Genomic DNA, 22,318 nt, shown 5'->3' on the forward strand with positions numbered 1-22,318 from the left:
GTATATTGCTGTGGGCTGCTGTGTATTGCCGTGTGTCCTGTCAGATAAACCCCCGCCTTCACGCACTTCGGCGTGGGAGGACAAGGAGATTGCTGGTCCTGGCCTAGTTCAGTACAGTATATGTTGTGAGCGTGCTTCAGATCTCCGGAGATAGCACGGTACGCTGTGTCCAGCCCAGAGGTGAAAGCCATCCAAAGCAGAGTAACTGTGTTTTGTGTCTAAGTTGATACCTGTGGAGAGGAAAGGAAAGAGAGTGAGTAACACAAGGAGAAACAGAGGAAACCTGTACTTACAGTGCGCTGTGTTCAGCCCAGAGGTGAGAGCCATTCAAAGCAAACTAACGGTGCTATTGTGCCCAAGTTGATATCTGTGGAGAGAAAAGGAGAGAGAGGGAATAACACGAGGAGGAATAGAGCGAACCCTGTACTTACAGTACGCTGTGTCCAGCCCAGAGGTGAGAGCCATTCAAAGCAAACTAACTGTGCTATTGTGCCCAAGTTGATACCTGTGGAGAGAAAAGGAGAGAGAGTGAATAACACGAGGAGGAATAGAGCGAACCCTGTACTTACAGTACGCTGTGTCCAGCCCAGAGGTGAGAGCCATTCAAAGCAAACTAACTGTGCTATTGTGCCCAAGTTGATACCTGTGGAGAGGAAAGGAGAGAGAGAGTGAATAACACGAGGAGGAATAGAGCGAACCCTGTACTTACAGTACGCTGTGTCCAGCCCAGAGGTGAGAGCTATTCAAAGCAAACTAACTGTGCTATTGTGCCCAAGTTGATACCTGTGGAGAGAAAAGGAGAGAGAGTGGGTAACACGAGGAGAGACTGAGGGAACCTGTACTTACGCCGCTGCCTGTGGAGAAAGAGAAAGCGAGTGAGCACCCAAGGAACGAACTGTGTGAACCAGTACTTACTGTGAGCTGTAATCAGCGAAGAGGTGAGAGCAAAACCAAGCTGAACTAACTGTGCCTGTGTGTCCCAGCCGCTGCCTGTGGAGAAAGAGAAAGCGAGTGAGCACCCAAGGAACGAACTGTGTGAACCAGTACTTACTGTGAGCTGTAATCAGCGAAGAGGTGAGAGCAAAACCAAGCTGAACTAACTGTGCCTGTGTGTCCCAGCCGTTGCCTGTGGAGAAAGAGAAAGAGCGTGAGCACCCAAGGAACGAACTGGGTGAATCAGTACTTACTGTGAGCTGTAATCAGCGAAGAGCCGTTGCCTGTGGAGGAAGAGAAAGAGAGTGGGCACCTCGAGAACGAACTGAGTGAACCAGTACTTACCGTGAGCTGTATTCAGCGAAGAGGAGGAAGAAGGAGGGCGCTACGGATACCTAAGACTCAGGCCGGGGCCCGAGCCCCACGCCCCGGATCCCCGTGGCCCCCTTGCTCCCTGACCTCTTCCCGGCCATAGCCCATCTGGAGGGCCGAGTCAGAGTTTAGTTTTAATTGCCCTTTCCCTATTCCCTAAGCTATTTTTAAATATTTAAATAAAGATTGTTTTATCACTTACTTGTTCTCGTGTTGCTTGGCCATTGGGTCGGGTTTGGGGACCTCCTCGAGGTGGAAGTTGAGAAGGGGTGTGGCTTAGTTAAAGCATAGCCAGCCCCTGGGTGTGACAGATTTGGCGTAGTCGGCAGGGTTTCCACCTCGAGTTGAGTAACCAAGGTCGTCCAATGACCGACAACGCGGGGCTTTCAGCCCAACCCCGTGCCATGCCCGTTTTTATGGGGAGCCCCTGGATTCAAAAATATGGGGGGACAGAATCCGAGGTACGATTGTCTGAATGGAAGGCTCAACTAGAGTACTTGGCCGACCTACAGGGCCTTAGTGCAGCCCAGCGGCTTCAATTTGTGTTAAACTCCCTGGATGGAGAAGCGCGGCGAGAGGTGCATGCCGCCCCCGAAGCCGTTAGAGCCAACGCCCAAACCGTGTTCCAGTTCCTCACTGAACAGTATGGTGACCACACCCCCGTAGCTGTCCTTCGCTCCCAGTTCTTCAATTGTAAGCAGGGCCCCCGCCAACCGATTAGAGCTTTCGCCCTGAGGTTGCGAGAGCAATTCGCCCGACTACAGACCCGTCGGGACCACGGGTTGGGAGATGGAGAGACTCTATTGCGGGACCAGTTTCTTCTGGGGTTGAAGGAGGGTCCGGTGAGACAGAGCCTACGTATCCAGTTTCGAAGGGACCCGGGTCTTACGTTCGAAGATCTGAAGAAAGAGGCACTGGCCCTGGAAGGTGATGAGACTGAGGTGAGTGGTTCCCCAGTGTGTGCGGTTGTCAGTGAAGTAGCACCAGCACAACCCGGAGGCCCTGACTGGAAGCAAGCACTGAAGGCTGAACTTTTGAAAGATGTCCGCGATCAGATGTCTGAACTGTCTAAAGCCCTCGTAGGAGAATTGCGCCAAGGACGGGCGCGGGAGGAACCACGGCCGGCGCCCCGAGACCGAGTGTACTCAGAGGGAGGCCGAGAGCCGTTCAGGCGCCCGAACCGCTTTAACCGGCCCCGTTTCGAATGGGACGAGCAAGGGCGACCCATCTGCAACCGCTGTGGCAAACCAGGTCACTATAGCCGCCAGTGTGGGCCCCGCAGGGCGTCAGAAGGGGGTTTTTAGGTCGGCCGGCCACTGTGGGTCGTGTGGCCGGGACCCCTCGAGAAGACCCTGGAAGAGGATATGGCTCTAGGAGCCAGATGATTGGGCGTAGCCCCGTGGCGAAGGTGAGAGTGTGCGGCAAGGAGATTCAATGCCTGGTAGACACAGGCTCCCAAGTGACGTTGTTTGCTGAGAGTTTATCCGAAGAAGTGTTTGGGAAACAAGGGGCACCAGGGGCGGAGGCCCCCTGGCTTACTCTGAAGGGCGCAAACGGCCTCGACATCCCATATATTGGCTACCGATTGACGGACCTAGAGGTTCACGGAGTGATGGTCCCCCAGAAAGGTGTGATTATCGTGCAAGACCATTGTCTGGGTGCACATCGAGCCCTGTTGGGCATGAATGTCCTCGCTGATTGCTGGGAAGAGCTATTTCGGGCTAGGCCCGTATCGAAGATACCACCTGCAGAGAGGCCCAAGTGGGAGTGTGTGGTAGCTGACTGTCGAAGGGTGCAAATGAGCCAAGTCCGCAGGGAACAGGAAGAGGTAGGAAGAGTGATGTGTCGTTTTGCTTTGTCTGTCCCCGCAAAAAGTGAGGCTGTTGTGTGGGCGCGAGTACCGCCCCGAAGAGCGGGCCCAGAAGAGTGGGTGCTGGTGGAGCCCCATGTGGATTGTCCACAAGTGGAAGTGGCACGAGGACTATCGACGGTCCGGCGGGGGAGAGTCCCCGTGAGGATACGGAATGTACATCCATACGCGGTGCAACTACATCGGCACCAACGATTAGCCCGTCTGACAACGGTTACATCCCACCAAGTAAGGGAAGAGAGGGATATTAGTTTTCGTCAGGTGTGCCCCACTGTCATCGAGGTGGCCCTGACACAAGTAGACACCCCATGGGGTGGTATGGAGAGGAGTGTGCCGAGCCACCTGGCGGGTGAGTCGTTACAAGGGGAGGATTTAGAGCAGGCACAGACACAGAAGTTACAGGCCCTCCTTCGGAGATGGCAGCATGTGTTCGCCACCCACGATGAAGACTACGGATGCACCCAGGTGGTACAACATCATATACCTACCGGGGATGCAGGGCCCAGCCGGGAGAGGTATCGCCCAATTCCGCCCACTTTGTATACCGAGGTACGTACACTCCTGCAAGGCATGCTGAAGCAAGGAGTTGTTAGGGAAAGCAGCAGCCCGTGGGCGGCCCCCATAGTGCTGGTGCAAAAGAAGACGGGGGCTTGGAGATTCTGCGTGGACTACCGTAAGCTGAACCTCGTGACTAAGAAAGACGCTTTCCCTTTGCCACGGATCGAAGATTCGCTTGCCAGCCTCACGCAGTCGGCATGGTACTCTACCCTAGATTTGGCCAGTGGCTACTGGCAGGTGCAGGTGGCCGAAGCAGACCGGGAGAAGACTGCCTTTACAACCCCGTTTGGACTATTTGAATGGGACCGGATGCCTTTCGGGCTCTGTAACGCTCCGGCCACCTTCCAGCGGCTGATGCAGCGGTGCTTGGGAGGTCAGTTAATGGAGTCAGTATTAGTTTACCTGGATGATGTGATTGTCTACTCCCCAGATTTTGATTCACACCTGAGGCACCTCGAGGAAGTCTTTCGGGCCATGGAGAAGTACGGATTGAAACTACAGCCCAATAAGTGTCACTTACTACGGAGAGAAGTCAACTTTCTGGGCCACGTGGTCAGTGCGGCTGGAGTGTCCGTAGATCCTGGAAAGGTATCGGCCGTGAAGGACTGGAAGGCCCCGAGGACAGTGAGGCAAGTGCGATCCTTTTTAGGATTTGTGGGATACTATAGGCGTTTCATAAAGGACTTTTCAAAAATTGCTAAACCCCTTAATCAGTTGCTGGTTGGCACAGGTCGTAACCGGGGCCGGGGGTCGCCCAACGTAGACTGGGATGCAAATTGTGAGTCGGCGTTCCAGACATTGAAGCAGGAGCTGCTACAGGCCCCTATCTTGGCATACGCAGATTTCACAAAACCATTCCTTTTGTATACAGATGCCAGCAATCTCGGGCTGGGAGCGGTGTTGGCTCAACGGCAGGACGGAGTTGAGAGGGTCATCGCGTACGCCAGCCGGAGCCTCCACCCAGCCGAGAGGAACGATGCGAACTATAGTTCTTTCAAATTGGAGCTGCTGGCGTTGAAGTGGGCCCTAAGTGAGAAATTTAAAGACTACCTCTGGGGTGCCAAGGTGACGATCATTACAGACAATAACCCATTAGTACACTTACAGACGGCGAAGCTGGGAGCCGTGGAGCAGCGGTGGGTGGCCCAACTGGCCAACTTTGACTATCAACTACAGTACCGACCAGGGCGTGAACACATGAACGCGGACGTCCTCTCAAGGCTGCCCGAAGCGGAAAGCCCCGGAGGGGCCAGCCCGGAGGAGGGCTATATGGTAGGAGCAGTAGAGGCACCAGGCAGCAGACAAGAGGCCGTGCCTGAGAACTGGGGATGGGATCCCCGTCGGTGGAGGGAGAGACAGGCCAGGGATCAAGATGTGCGGCTGGTAAGAGAATGGCTGGAACAGGGCCGACGGCTGACGCCAGCGGAGAGGTTAGCCCAGACGGATACTGGGAGGAGGCTGCTGGGGCAATGGGACAGGCTGGAGCTGAGAGATGGCGTTTTGTGCAGAAGGGTCAGTGACCCGAAGTTGGGCGAAGAAGTACGCCAGATCGTGGTACCCGCAGATGAGGTAACGGCTTTAGTTTCGGCGTACCACAACCAGTTGGGGCATCAGGGACAGGAGAGGACCGTGTCCCTGCTTAGGAGATTCTTCTTTTGGCCCGGGCTAGAGGCATCGGTGCACGCCCTAATTCAAGCTTGCCCGAGATGCATATTGTTTAAGTCCAGACGGGAGGTCCGAGCGCCAATGGTACCCATCCATGCGAAGGCCCCCCTTCATATCATGGCTATGGACTTCTTGACACTGGGCCGACCACGAGATCGCTACCAGAACATCTTGGTAATAACGGATTTGTTCACAAAGTACGCTTGGGCTATCCCCACCCTCGACCAGACTGCAACCACCACCGCTACAGTTTTATGGCGGGCCGTCTTCCAGACGTTCGGATGCCCGGAGTTTCTGCACTCCGATCAAGGAGCCAACTTTGAGTCCAGGGTAATTAGAGAACTATGCCAGTTGTACGGTTGCACGAAAACTCACACCACTTCGTATCATCCTCAGGGGAACGGTGGCTGTGAGAGATTCAATCAGACCCTATTGGGGCTGCTGGGGACCTTGGACCAACAACGGCAGGACGATTGGGTGAGTGCCTTGCCAAACCTCCTACAGGCCTATAACAACAGTATACATAGTACTACGGGTTACGCTCCCACTTACCTGATGTTTGGCAGACACATACGAATGCCTACTGACCTGGTCCTAGGAGTGATAGCCGACCAAGAGGAAGCAAGTGTAACGGAGTGGGTGGGGCGCCATCACCAGCGCTTGCATTTCGCCTACGAGCAGGTGTCGAAAAGGATACAGACGGCAGGAGAGAAAAGTAAGCGGTTGTATGATCGGACTGCTAGAGAAGCCCCTCTACTGCCAGGAGAGAGGGTGTTGGTGAGAGATAATCGGCGGCAGGGGAAGGGGAAACTGAGTGACCGTTGGGAGGCCACCCCTTATGTAGTCTGCCGGCAGCAGAGGCCGGGGCAGCCGGTCTATACCATCCGGCCAGAAGGGAAGTCAGGCCCCGACCGTGTGGTGCACCGGAACATGATTCGCCCATGCCCTAACTACCCTGAAGCCGTGGAAGAAGTCCCCACGGAACCTGTACCAGCGGCCCCCTGGATTGAAGGTTGGGCTGTGGTACCAGGGAGACCCGTGGTGGCACCACCCCCGATCGCCCCGAGAGAACCAGAAGCAGCCCCTGAACAAGCTGAGCCCGATTCACCAGTGAGACGATCCCAGCGAGAGAACCGAGGCCGACCCCCTGCCCGCTATGGGGAGTGGACAGCCCGAGGACGTTCTAGGGACTAGAACGGATTGGCGGGGGAGGATGTCACAAGGTGACGATCTTTAGGGGCGGAACCAAAATTCGGGAAGTTTGGTTCCGCCCGGAAGTGTTTCCGCCCGGACCGGAAAAACAGAACACCGGAACTTCCGGTAGCGCCGTAAGAAGGAAAATCAGGGAATTCGATGCACCTGTGCCTAGTTAGGGACAGCGGTTGGTGATTGGAGGATACGCTGGACAAGGCAGTACTTAAGGCCAAGTTATTTTACAGTCTGAGAAGCTCTCTTTGGTGTGTGTGAAGCACTGGGTTGTGCCCGTCTTGGTACGCTGCTGGTAGCTGTCTAACTCTCTCTCTCCCTCAGGCTGGAATTGTATGATTGTGAAGACATCGCGAACCTTAAAGGTTGAGAAGTGAACAGATTATACGGCGAACTGAGACGACGTGAAAAAGGGGATTGGAAGTGGCATTGATGTGAGTACTAAGAGCCAGTCGAAAGTGCCCTGTATATTGACCTGGCGTTGTGTAGATCTCTCCAGGAGGAGGAGGGTGGCCCTACCCCTAATATAGTGTGGTGGGAGAGCCGAAGGAATACTTATTGAAGTAGTCGCAACGACGACATCACTAGCTAGGCCGCATATTCCATCGCCAGATCCGAACCAAGCGAAGTGAAGGAAGACGGGTGTCCTTTCCGTACACTGAGTGTGGTGGGTGAGTCTTCGTGCTGTGAAAACCTATAATTTTGACGTGGTGTTGTATATTGCTGTGGGCTGCTGTGTATTGCCGTGTGTCCTGTCAGATAAACCCCCGCCTTCACGCACTTCGGCGTGGGAGGACAAGGAGATTGCTGGTCCTGGCCTAGTTCAGTACAGTATATGTTGTGAGCGTGCTTCAGATCTCCGGAGATAGCACGGTACGCTGTGTCCAGCCCAGAGGTGAAAGCCATCCAAAGCAGAGTAACTGTGTTTTGTGTCTAAGTTGATACCTGTGGAGAGGAAAGGAAAGAGAGTGAGTAACACAAGGAGAAACAGAGGAAACCTGTACTTACAGTGCGCTGTGTTCAGCCCAGAGGTGAGAGCCATTCAAAGCAAACTAACGGTGCTATTGTGCCCAAGTTGATATCTGTGGAGAGAAAAGGAGAGAGAGGGAATAACACGAGGAGGAATAGAGCGAACCCTGTACTTACAGTACGCTGTGTCCAGCCCAGAGGTGAGAGCCATTCAAAGCAAACTAACTGTGCTATTGTGCCCAAGTTGATACCTGTGGAGAGAAAAGGAGAGAGAGTGAATAACACGAGGAGGAATAGAGCGAACCCTGTACTTACAGTACGCTGTGTCCAGCCCAGAGGTGAGAGCCATTCAAAGCAAACTAACTGTGCTATTGTGCCCAAGTTGATACCTGTGGAGAGGAAAGGAGAGAGAGAGTGAATAACACGAGGAGGAATAGAGCGAACCCTGTACTTACAGTACGCTGTGTCCAGCCCAGAGGTGAGAGCTATTCAAAGCAAACTAACTGTGCTATTGTGCCCAAGTTGATACCTGTGGAGAGAAAAGGAGAGAGAGTGGGTAACACGAGGAGAGACTGAGGGAACCTGTACTTACGCCGCTGCCTGTGGAGAAAGAGAAAGCGAGTGAGCACCCAAGGAACGAACTGTGTGAACCAGTACTTACTGTGAGCTGTAATCAGCGAAGAGGTGAGAGCAAAACCAAGCTGAACTAACTGTGCCTGTGTGTCCCAGCCGCTGCCTGTGGAGAAAGAGAAAGCGAGTGAGCACCCAAGGAACGAACTGTGTGAACCAGTACTTACTGTGAGCTGTAATCAGCGAAGAGGTGAGAGCAAAACCAAGCTGAACTAACTGTGCCTGTGTGTCCCAGCCGTTGCCTGTGGAGAAAGAGAAAGAGCGTGAGCACCCAAGGAACGAACTGGGTGAATCAGTACTTACTGTGAGCTGTAATCAGCGAAGAGCCGTTGCCTGTGGAGGAAGAGAAAGAGAGTGGGCACCTCGAGAACGAACTGAGTGAACCAGTACTTACCGTGAGCTGTATTCAGCGAAGAGGAGGAAGAAGGAGGGCGCTACGGATACCTAAGACTCAGGCCGGGGCCCGAGCCCCACGCCCCGGATCCCCGTGGCCCCCTTGCTCCCTGACCTCTTCCCGGCCATAGCCCATCTGGAGGGCCGAGTCAGAGTTTAGTTTTAATTGCCCTTTCCCTATTCCCTAAGCTATTTTTAAATATTTAAATAAAGATTGTTTTATCACTTACTTGTTCTCGTGTTGCTTGGCCATTGGGTCGGGTTTGGGGACCTCCTCGAGGTGGAAGTTGAGAAGGGGTGTGGCTTAGTTAAAGCATAGCCAGCCCCTGGGTGTGACATTGTACATGCTGCAGCTACTTTCCATTTAAATTTAACAGTTGTTATACAAGACAAGTCCTGTGCTGTTCAAAAAATCGTATTAGCAGTTTTAGCTATTTAGTTTATGTTGTCATGTTATTTTGTAGGGGTCTAAATGTACAATACTGAAAATGTTTGGTACAGGTCTTTCAGTTCAGCATGTGCGTGTGGAACAAATACCTACAGTGTTGTTTTAATCAGTGTTGTGGAAAGTTACTAATGCAATGCAATATTGTGTTACTCCCTAAAATGTAACTAACTGTGTTACTTTTTATGGAAAGTAAAGTGTTACATTACTTTTTGTGTTATTTTTTCTTATCTGGGTTGGTCGTGTTTGTTTGTTTGTTTGTTTTTAATATAAAAGTATTACATTTTTGGCAAATGTAAAAGCCCTGTCACACTAAAAGTGAAATGAATAAGCATCAGGCTAAAGGAAATGTAGATTCACCTCTGTACAGCCAATCTGGGCTGCTTTAAGAATAGGAAGCAGGAGAAGAAAGAGCAAATAAATCAATTATTTAAAACAAATAGAAAGAAACAATAGTTTTAATTATTGCAGCTTTGCATAATAATCAGAGTTTGCATTTCACTGTTCTCATTTTGAGGAATACTGAATCTGTGTTTGTGCAAGTGAGAGAAGTAAATTCATGTTTACATTTACTCTAGAACTACAGTAACCATCATGTTTACACAGCATGCACAACGCCTCTGCACTTACTCCAGATTTCTCTCAACATGGGGACAGAAGACCTGTCAGTCAATAAATGGGAAAACAATTTAATCATTGCAGTTATGACTGTATGTTTTATCCTGTTTTTTTCCTGTTACTCATCTGCTTGGTAATTTTTACTGTCAATACAAATGATAAACCCCCTCACATACCTAACCAGTGCTGGCTGATGGTTCAGTGTAACTCAGTATTGGGTTATCTGTGTCAAACCAGTTAAAAGTGAATACATTTTTCATTGGTTATTCTGTGCATCACATTGTATTTCTGTCAAATTATTACTTCTGTCCAATATTTAGGCTATCCAGCACTGGGTTGCAGAATAACCCGGAAAGGTTTTGTGTGTGTGTGTGTGTGTGTGTGTGTAAGCAAAACGTATGTGCAATTTAGCCTACATGTTTGCATACAATTTTTGGTTTAAAAAGTTTGATTATATCTTAAAATAAATAGCAATTGAATTTAATACTTGGACTCTGTTGATAGTTACCATTAATATTACAGTAATGTGCAAGTAATAAGACTAGCTATTTACATCATTAGCTGAGGTACATTTTTATTCTTATGAAAGATTTAATTATAATGATATGTATTTTTTTAAAGACAGAGCTGGGGCGGTGTTTTAGTTCTAAAAAGAGTACAGCAGGGGGAGGGGCTTCACCTTACAGTATACATAGCAAGTTTTATTTTTTTATATAAATAAAAAGAAAACAAGTAAAAAGAATAGGGAATTCTAGTGTTAGCATAAATAAAAATAAAATAAGTAGAAAGAATAGAGAAAGAGTAGCGGATGCTTAGTGAAAGAGGCTCTTTTTTCTTTATAAATAAAATAAGTAGTTAGAATGGATATAGAATAGAGATTGCAAATGTTAGGAGGGTCAAGTTTTTTAAATAAAAAAAAGAAAAGAAAAGTGGATACAATTAGAGAAGTAGCATTAATAGAGAGTGTTAGAGGGTCAAATGAAGATGAAAGAGATGTGTTTTCTTGAAATTATTAAGGACTCTGCTGCTTGGATTGAGTTGGGCAGGGCATTCCATGAAGATTGAGGGAACAGCTAATGTAAAAGTCCATGAAAGTTTTATCATAGGTAGCAGGTAAAATGTTTCAATAATAGAATAAGGAGAAATGACTGACAAGACCATGCTGGAGCATTAGCTTCTCAGTAGATCCTGAGATCATTGACAAATATCTGATCTTGTAAGATGTGCTGTGCTCCCTTTACACAGAGTGCGACTGCGAAATCGAAAGTGAAAGTAAACAGCGCAAAGGCTCATTCAAAAATATTTAAATACAATACAACATACTGAAAGCGGCTCCCTGATGGCAAAATTATACACAATATTTATGGGGTTGAATGAATGAATGAAGGTTTATTCGGTTACAAAACTTAAGACAAAATGTATGTACAGCAACTACAATACAAACAAACAGGGTAACCGAAAAGGTGTAGGCTGAAGCCGATGGCTTATTACGCCTACCCTATTTACAAAACAACATCTACCCATCAGAAATTAAGCATAAACAATATACATGCATAAACATATACATATACACACATATATGTACACACACACACACACACACACACATTTAACACATCCTTGCTGAATAAAAATATTGATTTTATTTTAAAAAAAGAAAGAAAAAAAATTACTGACCCCAAATTACTGACCAGTAGTGTATATTGTTATTACAAAATATTTATATTTTAAAAACATAGCTTCTTCTTTTTTTTTTTTTTACTTTTTATTCATCAAAGTAGCCTAAAAAAGTATTTTTCATGTTCTGAAAAAATATTAAGCAGCAGAACTGTTTCCAACTTTGATAATGAATCCTCATATTAGAATGATTTCTAAAGGATTGTGTGATAATGATCCTAAAAATTCAGCTTTGCATCACAGAAATAAATGATAATTTAAAGTATAATACATTTAAAAACAATTATTTTAAATTGTAATAATATATCACAATATTACATTTTTTTCTGTATTTTTGATCAAATAAATGCAGGCTTGATGAGCAGAAGAAACTTCTTTCAAAAACATAAAAAATAGTAATGTTTCCTTTTGGTCTGTACTGGGTGTATATATATATATATATATACCTCTGTTTTAAAGTCACGGTTCGGTTCATTTTCGGTACAGTAAGGGAAAGAAATGCAAACATTAAACTGCAGGTTGTTCATTACTATACACTTTTTTTAAACAATTTGTTTACAATTTTTTAAGAACTTTTTTAATAAAATATATATAAAATAAAAAAAGAATAAGAAATAAAATACTGCTGCAAAGTTCTCCACTAAATAAAATACTCTCAGTCTCAAACCAATATCATATAATAAAATATAATGAAAAATATAAATAAATAACTATGATTACAGTGCAGCATTACCAATCCCAGCTTGTAGGCATGCTCATATTTAAAATATATATATAACTTTTCCAAAGTGTAAAGTGCAGCATGAACAGTTTCAGTTTTTAGACCTGCTCAGATTTCGTTATTGCGTTGGACCGATCGGAATTAAGAGCAAAGGTCTGTTTAAATTATGTTTTATAACAAAGTTCGGGAGGAGCAGTCGCAGTTCATTAACCTGATTAACACAAGTGGAGACCAATCAGTAATCAACTCATGACAAGGTATAAATACAGCAGAACCTACCTCTGTTCATTGACAGTGTTCAGCATCCCTCCTCCACCCCATTTCTCCTCACTTATAGATCTATCTACTCTTACCACAACCGGGGGGAGTACTCTGGGTTCGGGCCACATCCTGAGCTCAGAGCCCTCCACCCCGACAGCACGCCAAATACGCATAACTTTACTGTATTAAATATACGTAGATGTGAACTCGTGAAATGCCGACGGGAGCTGCGTTTTAATTACAATTGGGTTTTTTTCGTAGTTGTAATGATGTTCACACTCGCGCAATGCCTTTTGAAAACATTAGGCCGGTGACACACTGGCATATTGCACCTGTCAAACATAGTCTAGTTTGCTGTCAATACTGTTGACGGTGTCCTTTATCAGTAGGCTTTATATTTATGCTCAACATGTAAAGTATAGATATTGTTGTCGTGAAGACAAGATCCTGGTCTGTCGGCCGCCTCCCTCTATGTCACCTACAGCAGCAGCAGCGCACCAGCGCCGCGTCAGGAACGATTCTGGTGTGTAAAGACACAGAAAACGCGAAGCAACTGACACGCAGCAGAAACGCACACTCACGCCATGAAGCCAGTGTGTCACCCATAGACATGTATAGAAAGGCTAGAAGGCTCAAGGCGGAGTCAGCTGTGTCACATAGCTTTGAGTTACACATGATTTCCAAGTGGTTTGGTTTCTTAAAAACATCTTTACATTTGGATTACTTTGTTGGTTTTTTGTTTACAGAACTTCTGATTATGCTTGTGGAAAATGAGAGGAGGAGAGGGAGGGAGCTGTATTGATTATATTGTATTGATGGAAAGAGTTTTGTGTCCAATTGTGTCTTAATGTGTGTTTTTTTTTTTTTTTGTATATTTTGTATTTTTTTTTTTGTAAGTTTTTTCTAATTGTGTGCCTTTGGACCTAAGTAAAAAAACAAAAAACAAAGACCCATCTCTTTTCTCTTTATTTTACAGAATGGCAACTTGAGACAGATTTATATTATACATAAATTTACACATGTATTTAATAATGTAAATATTAGTAATAAACTAAATTGCACTATTTCATGTTTCATGTACCTTATAAATATTGACATCATTACTGTGTGTGTGTATGGGTATACCTAGTACTTTACCTGTCTAGTCTACTTAATATATTATTTTCTTAATAAACTCCGTGGCTATAATTTTTCACAAGTATGCAGTTAAATAGCCGCATCCCTGAAGTTTATGACACACCAAGCCGTTTGAAAATCGGTTGAAAATTGAGCAAAATATAGTTATTTCAGCACTACATGCACAATAGACTTTAATGTTATAACTGGACGAGCGGTCCTGTCCTAAGATGGCCGCCGTGTGACGTTGTCGGGTCCCATTGGCTCTCAGCGCCGGTAAGCTATCTAGCCTTTCTATACATGTCTATGGTGTCACCGGCCTTAGAATCAGCTGCAGGGCGGGATTTGCGCTGAACGCGGAGACTTCCGCCACTTAATATGTTCGTTTGGAAACACGAAAATGTACCTATGTTCCGCAAACAAAATATTGCATTCGGTCATTCGGTACACACGTGCACCGTACCGAAAGCCCTGTACCGAAACGGTCCGGTACGAATACACGTACCGTTACACCCCTAATATATATACATTTATATATATATATATATATACACATACATACACACATACTGTACATATATATATATACTATATATATATATATATATATATATATACACACTGTATATATACCCATATACTGTACATACATATATAATGCCTGTTTGTTGCTTGTGTTGTTTCAATTTATGCACAACAATTATACATAAACTTTTCTTAGACAATTTTTCTTAGACATCCATGTATTTGTTTTTTTTTTAAATAATAAATGGAATTGCTCCTCTTAAGATCATCGGTGAGACCATTCCACAAGTCCACCCCGTTTACCGAAATGGAATGAAAGCTAATGAAAACATTGCTTGCGCAAAAGAGAAGGTCTGCACAAACCACAAACACAAAAATTTATTTTAAATGCAAAATAGATTTTTGTGTGATCAAAGTCCTTTCTTTTTTTCAGAATTATGGCAGAGATATAACCCCATAAATATTAGAATGTTTAATGGAGTGGACACGATTATCTCGGGAGCAAAACACATGTTACGGGTTACGGGAGAAGGTGGCAATGGTCAGAAATTCAGCGGAGCGGGATTAATAAAGCAGCCGAATCCCGGACATTTTGGGCAATTAAGAAATCCCGGCCGGACACATTTTTGTAGGTCCAAAAAGAGGCATTGGGGCTAAAGAGGATGTATGGTCACCCTATTTTATGACATGACACCCATATCTGGTACTTGCCTAAAAAGAGTAATGTGTGTAATTAACAGGTTATATTGACATAAGGCTACTTTTACCCTGGAATTGGATCCGCCAATGCATCTAGAGATTGCAGAGTGATACATGACTGTGAAAAAAAAAGAAAAAAAAGAAAAAACAATTCAAATAATACTAACAGTACTGTAAGATAAATGTTAAAATGTGCCCCCCAAAAGCACAAGTGGCCCCTGCCTGGCCCCACAGTTACTGTGGTCTAGAACCGCACACTGAGCATTAGACAAATCCTGAAAGAGTATTAAACACAGCAAATGCATGTGTGAGTTGGGAACCCTGCTTTTGAGAAATTATTTTCCTTCACGACTCTTTTGTATTATAAAAAAAAAATCAAAAGTTTCAAAATAAATAATTCACCATAAACACACAATGATTGCTAGATATCTTACCTGATGAGCATGAGAAGGCCATCACTGGTCGGTTTGAAATCCTTTAACATCTTGGAGTTGTTGTCCTCTCTTAAAAGCTAGACCGATGTTGATACAAGTTTTGTAGTACTGGCTCACTACACCCTTTTGCTTGTACGGTAAACTTCTTTCTGAATGAGGTTTCATTGTTTTAACAGCGGGTGATTCCTTACTGATGTGCTGACCATGGAAAGACAAATGACCTGTAGGCCTATGTGACTTTTCCCGCAAAACCCAAACTGCTTGCAGTTGTGAACTAGATTAAGGAAAAGCAATCCTTTTGAACACAGTAAGTATTTATTTATTTTATTCATTATTATTATAATTTTTTTTTTTCAAATCAGTTATTGATAAATTATTTTGGAACCAAAAGAGTATAACATACTTGAGTTTTAAATAAACGATTTAATTTTTTTAATTATTTAGCAACTCTTGTATTCTTTGAGACCTTCATTACAAATAGTGAGTTAGGGCATGTCTGACATAATTTAAAAAGGGAAGTATCAATTTTTTTTTTGTTTGTTTAGTTCAGATGATGAGAGTGAATTCAGTCATCAGTCCACTAGAAGTGATGGTGAGGTGCTGCCCCCCCAACTTTGAGGCCATGGTTACCCTTAGGCAGAAAATCTCTTTGACATTATTGATGGCTGGAGAGATACCAGTAATTTAACCCCTATCTGGAACGCTGGGTGCAGGACATCCCTTCTGCATGACAAGAAGAAGTAGTAATGTCATACAACTTACACACAGCACTGCCGTGTGTTGTCATGTGATGGGGGCTATAGACAAGATTGGTATGATCAAAGGTTTTGTGAAGTGTGTCAGGAAGAGCACCATGTGAAATAGAAAGATTTTCTTTTACCTGATTGATACAGCTGTACTCAATACCAACATTGTCAAGTCACTATTTTTAGGCGAGAGGATGGAACATGACATTCATTATAGGACGCATAACTAAGTCTCTAATAAAGCACACATTAACTCTTCTGCGCTCCAATTCGCTTGAACCCCACCCGTGTACTACTACACATACAGAAACACATAGCTGTGGCATAACATAACAGATGATGGAAAACACTGATGTAGCAATGCATCAGTGACGGCTGAAGAAAAGACCTGGCTAACTTTGCTGCATTAGACTGTTATTAACAAATTTAAAATATCAAAATATGCCTTAAATATTCCTTAAATATTATATGTTAGTGGTGTGGGCTAAAACAGTGCATTTGTTTGTGGTATATTTCACTTGATAACACTTCGTTCAGCAAAATCATTAGCTGGTGCTATGTTGCAATGAATATCACCATCATAAAAATATAACTCAGCATATTTTCTATAATTATGTTATTAAATAAAAAAAAAAAAAAAAAATGTTTGCAGTGTATTTTGACTTAGAAGTGGTGTGAGGTCCGATTTTCCCAAAAGGGAGTTTGTGAATTAACTGACTATGTTTATGAGTTAATAAAGAATAAAATCATATAAATGTAATTAAAACAAATAATCTTCGAATAATAACAATATAAATAAAACACTTACCAAACTGAATGACTATTAACGGATATCAGAGTAAATATTAATGTGTTATACAATTTTTTGGAATATTTCCTTAAAATCTCATGGGGTGCTTCAAGCAAATATTTCATTAAAAAAAATCTATTAGTCTATTAATTATTCAAATTATTTTTTGTTTTATATTTTATTCTGGGAATCCCTTTAGGTAAATAAAGAGTGACACATGACTGTTCATATTAATATGTTAAACAAACACATACTGAATGTGTTATAGTAGTCTTAGATCAGAGAATCAATGGAATTATGAACATGAAATAATACAATTTGAATACAATTTGAGAATGGATTAAATATGTACAAGGAAACAAGTTAATATTAATATATAGTGCTGTCAAACAATTAATCATGATTAATTGCATCCGAAAAAGGTTTTTGCTTACATAATATAAGTGTGTGTACTGTGTATATTTATTATGTATATATATAAATACACACGTACAGTATATATTTTGAAAAATTTACCTGTATTTACATAATTTATTTATATAATTTATATAATATATAAATGTATTTAATATATAAACGTAAATATTTTTCTTAAATATATACATGCATTTGTGAGTGTATTTATATATACATTATACATATACACAGTACACACTTAACATATCATGTAAAAAAAAAAATATTTTATTTTGGATTCGATTAATCATGATTAATCGTTTGACAGCACTGTGTGTGTGTGTGTATGTGTGTGTGTGTGTGTGTGTGTGTGTGTGTGTGTGTGTGTGTGTGTGTGTGTGTATTCAATAAAAGGATGATGCATGGTGCAAAAAGCTTAATCGTTGTACAAGTTCTATCTCTATCTCTAATTTGTGATACTGTGTTGAAACCGTTAAATCAGACATATTGTATTGTTCAAATTGATATTGCTGTAAAAGAAAGTTATTATTTAATAAACTCTTATTGTTCTGTGTGTGGGATATCACTTTACATCTTATATAATAAATGTTCGGGGAAGTAATGGATTACTAACCTTAAGGAACAAACAATCAGGAGCTCTTAACAAATCAGGACTTTGAGTAGAAACACAGTAACTGCTCAGAGAACAGCTGCTTTTTAGATGTGAAGAAAAAAATGGCTTTATTTAAGCTTTCAAAAAATTTCATTCATTAATGATTTTCAGTGATGTGGTCTCACAGATCATTTAACATACAAATTCACAATAATTATACATTTCAGTTTAAACAGCTCAGTATTGTTCACTTAAAAGCTTTGATGATGCACAGGTTTATTTACACATAAGGTGGAAGTAACAAAAGAGAGAGAGACAGAGAGAGAGAGAGAGAGAAAAGTGGCAAATATATTGTATTAGTAATATTAAACATGCAATACAGTTTAACAAGATAGTATACAGACTATACATGTTAAATGCACATATAAAGTATACACAAAAGGTAAATGTGTGCAATTTTGCACATCCTTCTGCAGTTACACTTGCATTGTTGTATTGAATTATGGACATATAAGCATTTACAAATCTAAAACACCCTTTACATCATATTCATGATTCCATTACACAATTATGAAAAGCTCAACCAAAGACCAAACTGGAACTGAGTAAACTGTGTGCTTTCACTTAGCACAAGTAAGCTGTATGTAATGAGAACTCATTAATGTAAATGACTTTGGTTTCAGTTGCATCCAGTGATCTTTCCGAGCAATCTGCACATAGTCAGAATGCATTATGACACTGAATTCCCTTAAGCTCTAGCAGATGAAAGATCATGTTATGCAAAGGAAATATTGCAGACAGTCTAATATGTGTAATACAAAATAGCAGATCTTCGGCAAAGGCTACACTGTGTGTGAGACACATACTGAACAGGTATTATAAACCTTTCATTGATTCTATCGTAGAGAAGATGGGAGCTTGTTCATAGCTTTATTGTCTGAAAAGAAGGAAACTCCAGACTTAATTTTAATGTGAGGAAGCGGAATTCAAATGAATTGAAATTTTCACAGATGTTTTTACCAGGAAGGTATTTTTATCCAGATAAATGCTTCACAGAGCATTGTTAGATGTGTTTCAGTGTTATATTTCCAATCAATCTGAATAGTTTTGTATTCAGTTGTGTATCAACCTCCCTAGCAAGGAATAATCATAATCACACAAAATATGAATCGTTATAAATCATTACAAATCCACTCCATAGAAGAGGCGTACACAAAAGGACTGAAGGATGAATTAGAATAGTTGTTTTGTGATTACAGCAGTGCCTCATCTCAAGGTCAGTACACAAAGGCACTTGAACATGCCAACAAGAGAATAAATAAATAAATAAATATACAGCCTTAGCTTCTGCATGGAGTTCCTCTGATTTACACAACAGACATAACATTAAATCCTGTCGTAAAATAAAAACGTCGTGTATACACTACTTGTCATATGCTCTGTCAATATTTTTCACACAGTCACAGGCATAGGCAATGGTTTTCAAATATACACACACATCTGAACATTGTATGCATCAGTTTAGTGACACTGTAATGGATATATTTTTGCTGGTAAATTCTCTCTCTTTTTATCTCTTTTTTTTTTTTTAAAAAGCTTGATTGTATTAGCTTGTAGAAATTATTGTATTAGCTTGTCAAGTGAAATGGAGGTAGCGAACACTTAAGCGTTTGTGCTGAGAACGACAGATAACAGACCTCTGTGAACAATAGCCTACATTAAGTTGTCTGTGTGTATAGTTCAGTAACTGAGGTAAAACGTTAAAATTCGTGTTCATAATATGAGCGCACGGCAGCAGATGTGAGGTCACTGAACTAGCGTTATATTTGAGTCTCTTGAGAGCCATTTCAGATTAAAGCTAGAGGTCTCCTCCATTAATAATGCAAGCATGAAAGCTGCCTCTCTGTTTGGTTACCACTTTTAAAACTAAGCCACTGATAGAAAAACTATGCAGAGCAAGTTAAAAATCATTCTATTCCTTTGAACAAGCTTATTTTATTGTACTTTTTCTCTTATACTGCGATTTCTTTTTTTTATTGACACCAAAAATACAAAAACATAACAGATGTAGCTGTTAATTAGGTCAGAACCTCATGTTGTTCATCAAATCAGAGTTCAACTGTTTTATGCTATCTACATATATCATATATTATACATATATTATAGCTCACATGTTGTGTAAAAATGTTTTCACTCTGTAATCATATAAACAATTTCATGTCATTTTAAAGTATTTCGAAGTATTTTTTTCACAGTCTATCCTTCAAATATGTCATTGCACCACACAAAATAGTTAAATGCTTTGACCAAATGTCCATTCTATTTATCTTTAGAGCCAAACCACAAACACACACACACACACACACACACAAATTACTAAAGAAAAATTAAGTGATTTGTACATTTTGAACACAAACTGAAGGATGAGTATTTTCCACAATTCCGTGAAAATAAAAATTATAAATCACTTTCAAATTTTATTTAGAATGCACATTATTTTGAAACTTGATATAAATGAGTTACCTATTTATGCAGCAATATTCCGCGATGCAGGAAAATGTTTCCGTCTTCGTGCTTTAACACACACACACACACACACACACATACACACATATATATATATATATATATATATATATATATATATATATATATATATATATATATATATATATATATTATTATTATTATTATTATTTTTTTTTTTTTTTTTTTTTTTTGGAATATAGGCCTACGGTAGGCCTTCATACCACGATCAATTGCAAATATCCTCTATTCGCAAGCTCTGTGTTATAGGATTTCTTTATAATGTTAAAAATATATACAAGATGTAAACTAATACGCCTGTTATATATAATTCTGGAGACAGCACTGTCGCTCGGCGCCCGGTGTTCTGCAACCTATTAGCATCATTTCGTCCATCAAGTTCCATTAATTACATTTGAATGAAAACTTGCGCGGAAGAATAAGATTTTGGAGAGGCCTGCCAGATACTTGCTCCTCTTGGGAGGACCTTTAACCTTCTTAACGGTGGGTATGCAGTACTTAAAGGCTGCTTTTTTACTACAACTGGGAGGCTGGGACCTGCACCTGCCTGCTTTAGTACAAAATGGTCGACATAAGCGAAGTGGCAATTGCTTCATGTGTAGAGGGATTCTTAGATTACTGTATGCTAATTAAAGAACGAATTACAACATTTGGTAATAGCAATAACTATTATTTCGAAATATTATCCATGTTAAAATGTCCTTACTTTAATTGAAGCTTGTGTCTGCGCACGGCATCTGTTTACATAACCGGATAAACAAGAATATTTCCTGACTATTTTAAGATCTTTTTTATTCGAAATAAAATAAAAATGATTGAAAATCATTGGATTATAAAGATATGAGATGTTTTCTGAAGGCTGGGACGTGATTCGTACTTGTTATGGACTTGTGAATATTCAAATAACATTTTGAAATACCGAAAGGCAACTAAAGAATCTCCCTGGAGCCTATAAATTGTATTTATTTTTTTAAAATAAAATAGTGAACAATGATAATAATAATAATAATAATTATTATTATTTTTATTATTTTGCAAGTTAGTGCTCAAATAAGTAAGAAAGGTAAGAGGTAAGAGGTTATAAGTAAGAATAAGTAAGAGGTTTTTTTATGTAGGTATTAATTTATTAATAATTTAGCAATATGAAACTCAAATTATCAACATGTAGATTTCTTCATTTTACTTCATAGCCTATGTTACATGAATGTAAACGCATTAGGTAGATATGTTGCTAGTTTGTGTAAATGGTGGGCCCGGGTACACTTGTAGTAATCGTGTTTGTGTTGAATTTACACTTATAGGAAAAACATGTAAGATCGCTCACGCAGGAGCATCCCTGCTGTCACCTGTTATGGATTTTTTAATTTTGTGACTCATTATAAGCTACGATAACACAGTGTTTTGAGCCTGTGCACCTACTGCACAGTTTCCTTAGATGAAAAAGCAAATATAGCTGTTTTGTCTAGTAATTTTTTTTTTCATTTGCATTTTATGATATATACGCCTCAGAGCATGTTGTAGACGTTTTCAACGAGCCCTACAGAGGTAATACAGATTTGATATGCCGATCTTAATTAACATAATTGTCCTCTAAACTAATTAAAGAAATAGTGGCGGGTTGTGGAGTATCATGATTCAATGTTTCTTGACTCCTCGTTGTAATACATTTACCCCGGAGGAAACTATAGGCTGTGTGCAAAATATAATTAAAATAAATACTGAAAATTGATTTTGGGTGACTTTTGGATCTGTGCATGTTTTATTTACACAAAGGATTTATTTTTTTTATTTTTTTATTATTTTATATCCGCAACAGCTAGACCATAGTTTGCTTCTTTCTTTTACAGTTTACTCGTCACACATTTGGATGTAGCCTATTTTATATTGAATATCAAATTGCGCGTAATTGAATGCAAAGCCAATACACAATATCACTCAGAGCCCTTATACCTCAAAGTAGACATTAACTTATTCCGGACACTTTGTTTCACCATCGGTTCTTTGAGATAATGGGTCAGGACCTCAGCTCTTCCAAGCTCTCCTTCCCTTCACTGACCCTTGATCCACAAAGCACTCCAGTGGACGCATGAGTTTGCCCATTCACTCCGGGACTTAGGCTATATGTACGCTCTGC

The sequence above is a fragment of the Carassius carassius genome, chromosome 32 (genome assembly GCF_963082965.1).
Source record: "Carassius carassius chromosome 32, fCarCar2.1, whole genome shotgun sequence".
Classification (NCBI taxonomy): domain Eukaryota; kingdom Metazoa; phylum Chordata; class Actinopteri; order Cypriniformes; family Cyprinidae; genus Carassius; species Carassius carassius.